At 35.0% G+C, this 12,473-nt stretch overlaps 1 protein-coding gene across 2 annotated transcripts in view; it reads right to left on the bottom strand.

The window, feature by feature from the left end:
• LOC150075265 (heat shock 70 kDa protein cognate 4) overlaps window positions 1–10,906 on the bottom strand; it is a 39,588-nt gene extending 28,682 nt beyond the window's left edge. The window contains exon 1 of one of the 2 annotated variants that reach the window (XM_090388805.1): window positions 10,786–10,906. The gene's annotated coding sequence lies outside the window, so the exon portion shown is untranslated. Of the gene's footprint in view, window positions 1–10,780 lie in introns of both variants that reach the window. The other variant, XM_090388806.1, reaches the window with a different exon arrangement.
• Window positions 10,907–12,473: the final 1,567 nt, after the last annotated feature.

Raw genomic sequence — 12,473 nt, 5'->3', positions numbered from 1 at the left:
TTGGAGTTGTCCTCTAAATATAATTAGATTATGGTGTATGCACACAGATGTGTGCAACTCTTAATCAGGCAATTGACCCAATTAGTAGAAAGACTGACCTAACAGGAGCAGGTTCTTATTAATTTTTAGGAAAATTAAGTCCTGCTTGAACAATGCCAATATTTTCTTATTGATTATAATGCTTATTGCCAAGTTTTATAAAAACTTTTTAAAAGTTAAAACTTAAAACATAAAATAAAGTCAGTCTCACATTCTCTTCCATTTTCCAATTCAAAAGACCATTAAATGTGTGAAAATAAGTTGCACATGCAACTATTTTGGATTATATAAATGTATCAAAAATTAAATTATATACAGTCTAAGTTCTATCAAGCTCTACCAAGGGAATGAGAAAAAAAACTGTTTATATAGATTGTTCATAAAGTAGCATTATGTTAAGAAATTGGCCAGAAGACCAATACACAAGCCGTAAAAAAAAAAAAAAGGGTTGCTATAAAGAGCTTTGAATGTATATGATACTATTTAAATCACTTCCAGGATTAATTAAAGAGTTTTAAACGAGAGTAAACTAGTATCTGGATTGCACAGGTCAAATACATAATACATTATAGAGAAAAATGTGGGATAGTGTTTCACAAGCATTGTGAAGTAGTTAAGTAGTGGAAGTACATGCAGCAGTATGACATGTACCAATTCAACTTTCTAAAATTTATCTTCTCAGCATGGCTAGCCAATGCACTTGTTCATTTTGTGAGTGGGCATTTTTGATTGCAATTTATAAAAAATATTAATACTGATGTCACCAAAACTAAAACCTGTGCTGAAGTTAAGACCAAACTAAAATAATTTAGGTCTCAAAAAGGGCGAATTGGAATGTTTTTGGCTGAGAAATATGGAGTTGTCACATCAACAATCTCAGACAAATAAAAATAATGGAAGCATTACAAAATGCTCTAATCATCTCATCAACAAGGGTGGCAAATTTAGCAGTTAGGGAAAAATCTAAGTTAGAGGTTGTCTACATGTGGGTTTTTTCCCCCAATAGCAATCTGCTGGACAGTATCTGGTCCCTCATTATGTGAAAAGTTTTCACAAAATGAAATGGAGATCTGAACTTCAAAGCAAGTTCCAGTTAGCACGGTAAAGTTCAAAGCATGACAAAAAATTTCAAAGTGTGCAAATATAAATACCAGATATAATGTAAAAACAGCACAGTCAATCAGAGATGAGAGCCATCCCTTTATCATCTAAGCTAGGAATTGGCAACCTGCAGCTCTAACTTTTGGCCCACACGAAGCACAATTTAAAATGGAGTTAAGGCTTAAAAATAAATGTGGAGTGCAAGACAAATGCTTAAAACTGAAAATTTGGAGAGGCAAAAAGGCTGCCCTTGCAGTTCTACACAAATGGACAGTGATTGTGGAGTTGAAAAAGCAAGACCAAATTGTGTTCGATGTGTGGAGTAGCTTACTGGACAAGTATATAAATTTGAAAATATTTACATTTGGAGTTTTTTTGTTTGACATATTTCTGTTGGCAAATGTTTTCAAACATTAACTACAGTTTATATTAAAAATAAATCAAGAAACATCTTAATGCAAATCTCTCAGCATCTTTAACAATGAAAATTACAGCATACTCACCTGATGTTGACTCACTCAAGAAGTCAGCAGCAAAAGTCACATTAATTCGTACCTAACTGGATGTTTGTTAGGTTTTTTGTTTAGTAAATTTCAAAATATACTAATATTTAATAAAAAACCTTTCCACTATTCCATTCCTTAAAAATCTCCCTCTCCCCCAATTGAGCTAAGGATTCTTTTTTAAAAAGAGATCAAAATGACACTTCACTCAAAAAAGGTTGCTGACCCCTGATCTAAGCCAGTCAAGGATGAGGTGGCCAGAGACAAGAGGGAACATTCAGTTTGCTTGTTGGGCCACTATATTAAAAATTGATTAAATTAACTTAAGAGCAGCCATGTCTAGTAGGAGTGCTGTAAAGCCAAATGAATGTAAGAATGGCACTAAGTCACTTAGATCTATCGTGTCAAAGAAAGAAAAAACAAGGAGGTAATTTAATATGGTCAGATACATCCTAATGTGTGTAGAAGTATGGAATTGCCTCCATTGAGTGCAAGTACCATAATGAAAAATGCCAATAAAATAAAAGTCAATGCACATATTATAGTAAGTGCAACACAAGTGAGTTATATAGTAAAAGCAAGCTTTTGGAAAAAATAGAAAAGCTGCCATTGTAGGTGGATGACAAATAATAATAAAAAAATATATATATTCCATTAACAAGCTGTTATTACTGATATGGCAAAGTAAATTTTTGAAGAAAAAAGGGGGGGTATGAGACTTTTTTGGTAGCAAGGGATGGTTCATGCAATTTAAATCTCAAAATGCAACTGTGTGAAATTAAGTGGCAAAGCAGCTGCAGCATGTCCTGCAATTGTACAGAAGGGTATAAATTAAAACAAATGTTGGTGTACCATTCACAGACACTACATGCTCTCAAGGGCAAGCCATGTTGCCTGTCTACTGGAAATGGAACAGGAGTAGGGTTACACAAGAAATGTTCTTTGATTGGTACACATTTTTGTACACTGTTTCTTTTTTGTCAAGAGAAAGTTACCAGCCATGGCTTCTCTTGGCCAATGCCCCTGCCCATCCTGCAAACCTTGCTGAAGTCAAAACATCTCTGGACATCAATGTTGTTTACATTGCCACAAACACCATTTCAGTTTTCCATCTAATTGGCCAAGGGGTAAAGATAATAGCAACCTATAAAGCCTAGCAACCTTTAACTCTGTCAAACCCTGACAGAAATGGAGTTTTGGACAGGTTAAACAAGACTATCAAGGATTATTGGCACTTGTATGCATTTAATAACACCAACACAGCTTGGGAGGAAGTGTCAGTGTCAGTGAACTATTTGAATGGAATGTGGTACAAACTTCTCCCACAATTTATGCATGACTTCACAACCTTATTGGAGAACACTGAACACATTAGCAGGCTTGCACAAGAGGCAGGATTGGACAAGGTTACAGCTGAAGATAACCATGGACAGCATCTTTTCAATGAAGACTTTGAAAAATTGTCTAAAGAACTAAGCCAACAGGAGGAGAAAGATTTAAGAGCCTCCTAAAATCTATGAATACAAGCAATCTACAATGCATCCTCTCAGCCATGGAGACCCTCAATAAGGGCCTCCCCAATGGGAAATAGTCAACACTGCATGCTTTGTTCAATAAAAGGGATTATCCTCAACCAGGAACATCAGAAGTAAAATCTCTGCAGTACTTCACTGTCAAAACAGATCAATGCAGGGGCCTTATGGAGGCACTTCAAACTTTTGGTCCGGGCTTCGAATATATCAAAGTAAATGTACAATATGTAATTCTATTTAGTTCGGTTATTTTATACTGAATTACATTTAATTGATTTATATTCAAAAAATAGTTTTCACATTCATTTCAGAGCTTTAATATTACTTATGTCAATTTTCAGTGGCCTGAAATTAACTCATTGACTTACATTTTAGTTGTGACAGTTCCTTCAGAAACTGAACTGTTGTGAAAAAAAAAAAAAAAGCTACCTGTAAGAGTACAGGTCATTGTTTGAAGGTGAAAGATTTGTTAACATTAGACTTGGAACTTCAGTAGATTGGAATTTTCAGGAAATACATATGAAGGATGGTTGTACGAGAAATCAGGAAGTTGAATGAATAAATGAGGAAGAGAAGTTGGTTCTGTGAGTAAGTTGGAGTAAAAGATGTTGATTGGTTGTGGCATATGTTCAGACTGCTTTGAAAGAGTGGGAATTATAGAAGCCAATTCAGAAGACCAGCAACCATGGAAGTATCTATAGAAAAGGCATGCAGCAGAAACAGAACATCTATGAAACATGTGGTAGAGACAAGTCATTAACCTAACTGCCCTCTTTTGAATGGAATCTAGAAGCCTCAGAGGTTTTGGGGGCACTCCCCAGATGTGGAAATGATATTTCATTGTAGGGCAGATTTGCCATTTGTAGTGCAAACAGCTTTTTTTTTTTTAAAGTAATGCTGGCAGCAAGAGAAAAAAAATAGTCAGAGTTTTAGGATTAAAATAAAGTCAAATTTGCCCCACTGGAGATCAGCATTTAAGGAACTAGCAGTGGATATTCAATAAGTTGAAGCTATTTTTGCAGGACAAGGTTTCTCAAACTGGAAGGTGGAATGCAATGTGCTACCATCAGCAAAACTATGGATAGTATTTCTAGTCAATGCAAGGTTATTAATATACAAGAGGAAAAGCTAGAGAGAAATGACTAAACCATGGGGAATACCAGCATCAGTAGAAGTTAGAAGACAGCCATCTACCATTACCCACAGTTAGCAGTCAGAAAACTGGATACCCAACTACAAAAAGTTGACAAAGCTTATTTAGAAGTTAGACCTTTATGCCATGCATCAGTGGTGTCCAACCTACAGCCCCGCAGGCCAGTGAATAATTTTTTATAAGGCCCGCACGGAAAGCAAACTAAAACAGCATCTATCTCCATGGCGTGTACAGGCAAGCAAGCGTCTAGCTCAACTGTATCAAACAAGTACATGTGATTCAGTGCAATCACATGTATGCTAAATACAGTTATGTATTTTGATACAGCTTGCTCATTGCATTGATTTAATTATCTTTCTTTAAATGTTTCAAAAGGGGAGAATCAATTTGGCGTGTTGTATTTTTGATCCAAGGTGGACTGGAGACTTTCTTCATTAATTACCACAAAAAAGCAGTATGTTTAGTCTGTCAGGAGACAGTTTTTAAAGAATATAAAACTGATGATTCCAATCATAAATCTTATGCTCAACATAAAGGAGTGCTGCAAAAAAAGAAGTGTTCAAAGTTACAAAACTAATTAAGAAAACAAAACATACAGAAAATGTATCAGTCAAGAAATTTCTGCTGAACGTGTCAGTTAACAAACTGCACATTCTATCGCTTTTGAAAGTAAACCGTTCAATGGTGAATTTAAAGTGCTGTTTGTTAAAAGTTGGGGAAGAAATTTGTCCGTAGAAACAAGACATTAGTTTGTCTTTACAAACTAATTACACGAAGAGTAGAAGTATTGGAAAGAATTTGTTCAAACAACTTTTAGAAAACAAAACAAATGAAATTTGTGTGGCACTGGATGGCAATACTGATGTAAGTGACAGCCCAACTCCTCAACTTCATACGTGAAATTAATGATAATTTTGTACCAGCTGAAGATTTAGCTGATCTACAGAGTATGCACGGAACTAGAGGTGAAAATCTTTGCCAATCTATTGAAAAATTAGGATTGAATATTAAAAACCTGGTAGGAGTCAACTGGCGGTGCAAAAAATATGATTGATAAAAACATTGGGCTTATGGACAGAATAACCAAGAAAATGATAGATATCAGAGCTGAAACTCAGATTGGAATTATTAACTGCATTGTGCATCAAGAAGCTCTTTATGGAATAGTATTGGATCTCCAACACTTTATGAATGTGGTTATTTCAACTGTAAATTTCACATGGCATTAATGTGGCTGTTTGATCTTGCAATTCATACTTACATTTCTAGTAATTTAAATGCTCTTAATTTAAAACTACAAGGGAAAAGAAAGTAAGATTGGTCTGATTTGTGTGGTGACATCAAATGATTTCAGAACAAGTTGCTATTATTTAAATTCCAGTTGAGCAAGACAATTTAAATTTAGTTCACTTCGAACGTTGTACTGAGCTAAAGGACAAACATTTCCAAAGAATTGTTGCCTTTCATCATTACAATTACTTTTTGACAAGTTTGAAAGTACATTCTGATATAAATGTCCCATGAGTTTGTTTGAGAACCCATTTACTTCTAGGGCTGAAAACTACAATCGCAATTAACTTGAAATTGATCTTCAAGCCAAAATACGATTCAAAAATAACTATATAGATGCAAAAATAAACTATTTGAATTCGATAAGGCTTTCTTTCCCATCTGAAAATTTTCCACTAAAAGATAAATGCCATGAAAATGGCTACTTTGTTTGGATCAATGCATGCTTGCAAGCAGTTTTTTTTTTTTACTCCTAAAATCAAATGTATAAAAAGAAACAGGACAGATGAGAATTTTTTTTTATATAAAAACTCCAAATACGAGGTATTAGGATTGGAGTTTGAGAAGATATTAGACTTACTTGAAGTTTAAGTTTCGAACAAAAAATGCTCGTTTAACGTGCATTTTTTTTATTGTCGATTTTCTGTTACTTTTCTTTTTCATCCCCAATTTTGTACGGGGAAAAATGCCTTTATGCCACTGGCAGCACCCCACCAAAATATATAAAAAAAGGCCTTTGTTTCTGTGTTCATTGCATAAGCAGTTATCGTTCTTAATGCTCAATCTCCAATTTTGTGGGGGAAAAAAAAAAAAAAAAAAGGGGTTAGGGGGCAGCAGCCGATACAAAAAAGCCTGTTTAATTTTAAACTGCTCATTTGCCTTTTTTTCTTTTACGAAATTCTTTTAAATTACCTTCTCCCCTTCTCAGCTCTATCTATCCGACTTATTCCAATGTCACATGACAATGTGATCTCAAAGTGTGCATTTTTGTAACTTGAATGAATTTTTTAATTTATTGGATTTATCCTGTTTTCAGCAGCCAATATTTGTTGCTGTGTCAATTGCCATCCAAGGAGAGGAGGGGAGGGGAATGCCGTGAGTGGGCAGAGTAAAACCTGTCAATCACAGCTTCCGCTCCTCCTCACCACCATTTTGAAAGGGGTACCCATTTCTGAATCTCTACCCCAGTTCCTTTCTCCTATAGTTGTAAAATAATAAGGAGTTTACCTCAATATAGTACGTGGAACACTTCCATGTGATACTCTCCAAAAATTAAAACGAAAAAACCGAAAACTTACATTAGAGTAAAAAATAAATGATTAAAAACCAATTTAACACAATTAAAAAAATTAAACTCCTCTTATTTTAGAAAGAAGAAAATCAACGTAGAACATTTGAGTATTACAGCTCTGATTCATACTATCTAATTTCTCCTATAGTCTAAGATGGCATGGCCTCTACATATTTCAGACAGATACGTGTGTACAAGTCAAATTAAACATGGATGCTACGAAGAACTTATCTTGCAAGCTACTAGGCTTTACATACCAACTAAGAAATACTATTCAAGGTTTAGGTCTAAATGGATGTCAGATGAACTAATGAGACATATGGCAGAAAAGAAAATTGCATGGGATACATAAATTAACACATGACACAGAAGCCTATGATAGATATGTTGATCTGTAACCAAGTTACAGAGGAAGTTAGGCAGGCAAAGGCAGATTACGAGAAATCTTTGGCAAAGGGTGCAAAGAAAAACAGCAAAGAGTTCTTTGCTTATGTAAACTCTAGGAGGGGATGAATCAGATTGGTCCACTTGATATCGATGGTTCAATTGTTGATGATCCTGCTCAGGTAGCTAACAAACTAAATGAATATTTTGCATCGACATTCACACATGGAGTTTTCAGCAAGGGAAATGCCAGAGGTGTATTAAACTCTGGCAGTAAGCTAGATAATCTTGTAATAACTGAGAGGAAAGTGGAGGAGAAATTGTTGAAGATAAACACAAGGCACCTGGGGTGGATGGGATCTATCCAGTTATATTAAAGGATGCAGCAAAGGAAGTAAGCAAACCCTTAGCCATAATTATGAGAGCTTTCTTTGACTCAGGGGAGGTACCCATAGACTGGAAATGTGCAAATGTGACCCCAATTCACAAAGGAGGATCAAAGACTGACAAAAGTAATTATAGAACTGTGAGTTTAACTTCTATTCTAAAGAAGCACTGCAGGATCATCTAGACTAGACTTCAGTTATAGCTCGGACACAGCATGGTTTTGTTAAGGGGAAGTCTTGCCCGGCCAATTTGATTGGATATTATGATGCAGTTGCAAAATAACTGGATGCAGGGAATAACTTTGATATTATATAGTTGGATCTTAGAAAGGCTTTTGATACTGCTGCACATGGAAGACTGCTGCACAAATTGGAGCACTGTGGCATTGGAGGAAAGTTGCTGCTAGGGTTAAAGGGGTGGTTGAGGGAGAGAAGACAGTGGTAATTAAGGGACACTGCTCATCGTGGACTAATGTTATTAGTGGAGTCCCTCAGAGTTCAGTGTTGGGTCCATTATTGTTTTCTGTATTTATAAATAATATTGATGATGGTATATCAAGCTTAAAGTCCAAGTTTGCAGACAATACAAAGGTTGGCAGGGTTGTTAAGGACACTATTCTGCTGCAACAGGATCTGGAAAGGTGGCAAATGAAGTTTAACATTGACAAATGTAAAGTACCACATACGGGAAACTGCAACCCCAGAGCAACGTATCAACTGTGTTTCTACACTGACAGTGGTAGAGAATGAAAAGAACCTTGGGGTAATTGTGCAGGCAGATATGAAGTTCTCTGAGCAGTGCAGATGGGCTGCAAGAGTAGCTCATGGTGTCTTATCAATGATATACAGGAATTTTTCTGGCTGGGATAAGGAGGTGATTATTCCCTGTATAAGGCAATGGTCAGGCCACACCTTGAGTACTGTATACAGGTCTGGAGGCCTCATTTCAAGAAGGAGCTGCTGGAACGAGTACAGAGAAGGGCAACAAGATTAGTGAATGGAACAAAGGGTTCTCTTACAAAGAAAGGCTTAAGTTTTGCAAATTACAGTGTCTGGAGACTAGGCACTGGCAAGGTGATCTGACAGGTGTATAAAGCCTTGAATGGGTTGAGCATGCTCAATGCTGATGGGATTCTGCCTCTTGCTCAGAATAATCACCTGAGAGGACATAAATTTAAATTGAGGAAAGACAGATGAAGGATAGATGTGCGGAAATTTGCCTTTAGCCAGCGGGTAGTTTGTTGGTGGAACAGACTTCCATCCCTTGTTGTGGAAGTTGCTAGCCTAAATAAATTTAAGGCTCAGCTGGACAGGTATTTCGAACGAACGGAGGGGTGAAGTGGAAGGGGTTTTTTTGGCTGATGCTGCATAAGCTTGCTTTCTTGCATCATATGCCTCTACTAATGCTCTTTCCGAAATCGGTACAATCGAACTCCAGATAGATCCCAAACGAAACACTTATTTCTGTGCATGATGTCAGCAGATAATTATAATAGTTAAAAAAAAAAAAACTATGTAAAACAAAATTGCTACGTTCAACGAACACCAACTCAAAAGAATTAATAATCACGTGTTACTAATTAGCTATTCAGTTTTTTTTTGTTACATTTCATTTCCCGATTCTATGGATTCCGATAAATTACCTTAAACGTTCTTTCGGAAATGAGTACAATCGCAGCCACATTTATTGCACACGAAACACTTATTTCTCTGCATGACAGCAGATAATTATAATAGAAAAATACACAAATAACTATAACAATAGTAAAAACAATTTCTACGTTCAACGAACACTAGAACTCGAGATATAAAAGCAACCACGTGGTAGCAACTTTATTAGCGTTGGACATGCGCGTTATTTCTGAGTTTTGATGGCCTCAGATCGCCGCGCTAGTTTCATATCCTGAAAGTGAAGGCGCTGGAAGGAATTGAGCAACTATCCACTGTGCCTAGTTCCTCGACGAAACAAAGAAAAAACACCTTCACAATAATAACCCAATCACAGAGCTCTACCTCCGTTCTACGACCACTGCGCATAGACAAGTGGTACCCAAATAATGGATTTTAACCACTTTCCTAAGCACATTAGAAACCCACCTATAAAGATCAACCCAAATAAAAACCCTTACACCATAGGTTTATTTGTTGGTAGCACCCAGTATTTGCTTATTTCCACCAAAATGGACTAACGCCAAATAAAATAACCTCAGAAACTCATCTCAGTTATGCGTTAATGAACCTTTTCAACTATCTTATATAACGGAAACAGGAAAATATTTAATTGCACGTACGTCATTGTGAATGGCAGGAGCACTAGTTCAGTTAGCGGAAAAGGCGCCATTTTAGAGAGGTGGAAGAACTTATTTTATGCTGCTTGAAAGTCCAAAGTTGGATCAAGCACAATCTCGGGCCGTAATTATTTACATTTCCTATTCATTAAAAAAAACAAAAAACCTCCATATAAAAGAAAAACACAATATTATAAATTTGTTACAGGAACAATTTAAACTTTGATAAAAGCTTTCCAATTTCCCGCAAATTGTGAGAGTAGAGGGGGATCTTAACCATAATCTTGATTCGTACGTCTACACAAAGGTACCTCACCGCTTGTTGAAGCGCGGGTTCCGGCCATTGTTCAACCATACAAGAATTATTTTATTTCACTTAACTCTCCAGGATTACTGGTATGATTTATTGAAATCATCTTTTAAAAAGAGGATAAAGGTTTCTCAATACTTTTAAAAAATTTGATTTGGTTTTATATGAAAATATGAAAAAATAAGAACAATTTGGTTTAACATAAAAATTCCATTTATTTTCACTAGCTTGCCATTAATATACAGACAAACATTAAACCTGATTGTGCCAAGTTTTTCTCCTTATTTAAATATAATAAAAACAGAAAGAACATTACATTTTTTTTTTTTTTTTTTTAAGTCCTCTCCCCTATTATTCTCAGAATGCTTTTCAGCGATATGGCATTTCTCCAGATCAATTAAAATAGTAAATTAAATTCAATAAGTTATTAATATGAGAAAATGTACATTAATTAAAATATAAAATTTACTTATAAACAAATCGACAACATATTTACTCATTACCTTACTTTAGTTAGGAGAATTCCTTTAACGGCTAATAAAACTGGACCTAACAACGGACAGGCACTGTTAAAGAGAGCGCCATACCCTCGGTTTTCCTTATATAGTACAGTAACCCTCCAGTCATGACGCAGTATGTGGAACATTCTCGATCAAACGAAATTATGGAGAGAGCCAATGGCAGAAAAGCAATAGGATGACACGCATGTGTCTTTGTTCACGTGATGCATGGCAGCAGATCTTGTTCAGAAATTGATTTCTAGGAAACATTGATTTGTTCTTATTACAAGTGGAGATACAAACAGTGTTATGATACTGTAAAACGAAATATTATTTAGAGTTACTATAAACGTTAGTATATATAATAGAGAAGAGCAAAAATTAGAACGTAGCTTGATATATAAAAGAAATATTAGAGTAGAAACATGTTTAATTAATGAACAAAATTTTTTGTTATCAAAAGATAAAATTTAACAGTAGGAGTAGCATTAGTACAAAACTGCAGTAATGACGAATAAAGTGTAGTAATGGTGAATATGCTAGAATTATATAAAACGGATGCTGCTCCTAAAGTTATTGTTGCAAATAAGATATACTTAACTGTATTTATCAAATATAAAAGGATGATTTTGGGGTAATTTTAAAAATAAGTATTGCTTAATTTATGCAATATTCCGAAGAAATGCAATGCTCTGGAATATTGCATTATTTAGCGCACTGCTTTGTAATAAAAACAATTGCTATGAATAGCAATTGTTTTTGGTTGAGTATAAATAAAAGTTACTCATCAAATTGCTTAAATTCAAAATAATCAAATATATGAACCCTCAGAGTGTCGTACTCTCCAAGTTGAGAGATTGTATCACTGAGTGGTACCGCACTGCTGTGCAATACTGTATGTAAATAAATCTTTATTGTCAAGGTTATAAATACAAACAACAAAGTTCCCTCCACGGCCAGAAATATGGCCAGGGGATTTACATAGTTGAATTAACTGGCAAGGAGGAAGCTGATATCTAGTATCCTTCCCGTTAGTAAATAGTAAGTTCGTATAAAGTTAGGAAAATCGAAACAATACACTCACAGGGGAATGCTGTAATAAAAAATTTAGCAAGTTACTAGAGCATTCAATTACATTGTTTGCAATTTGACAAAATTTATACAGCTGGCTCAATTAGAGCAAAAGAACAGGTCTTCAGTCTAAGATTTTCTGGCGATAATTATGCTGCAATTGGCGTCTCAGGCTCGATATAAAAATCATTATTTTTAGACCGTGGATGATCACTAAAATAAAAATCGTTGATACCCTTTTCATTCGGTCTACTTGCATTTTCACTCAATTTTTCCTTTCAACTCAATTTGATTTAAAATGTTTTTCCTTTAAGCAAAATATTAACTTTGAAAAGGAAATAACTAAATATTTGATTGCAGAGAACGAGTAAAAAGTACATTTTCTTCTGGATTTAACACATTTTATTTAACAAATATATTTTTAAATGTAACAGATTTTTATATTTGTTAAATCAATTTGGACATATATGCAAATTGATAGGTGAGTAAAAAAATTATGAAATCGTTATGCGATTTGACATTGTCCATTGGCGAAAAGAAAATTGGGGTGGGGGGGAAATGCCTTTAAAGTGTGATTTTATTATACTATTAAAATGTTTCTAATTGGCTAATTTTGGTAATAAAT

This window comes from Mastigoproctus giganteus, chromosome 14, assembly GCF_048544385.1.
Source record: "Mastigoproctus giganteus isolate SK-2022 chromosome 14, ASM4854438v1, whole genome shotgun sequence".
Taxonomy (NCBI): domain Eukaryota; kingdom Metazoa; phylum Arthropoda; class Arachnida; order Uropygi; family Thelyphonidae; genus Mastigoproctus; species Mastigoproctus giganteus.
This window is presented reverse-complemented; position numbering and strand designations above follow the sequence as displayed.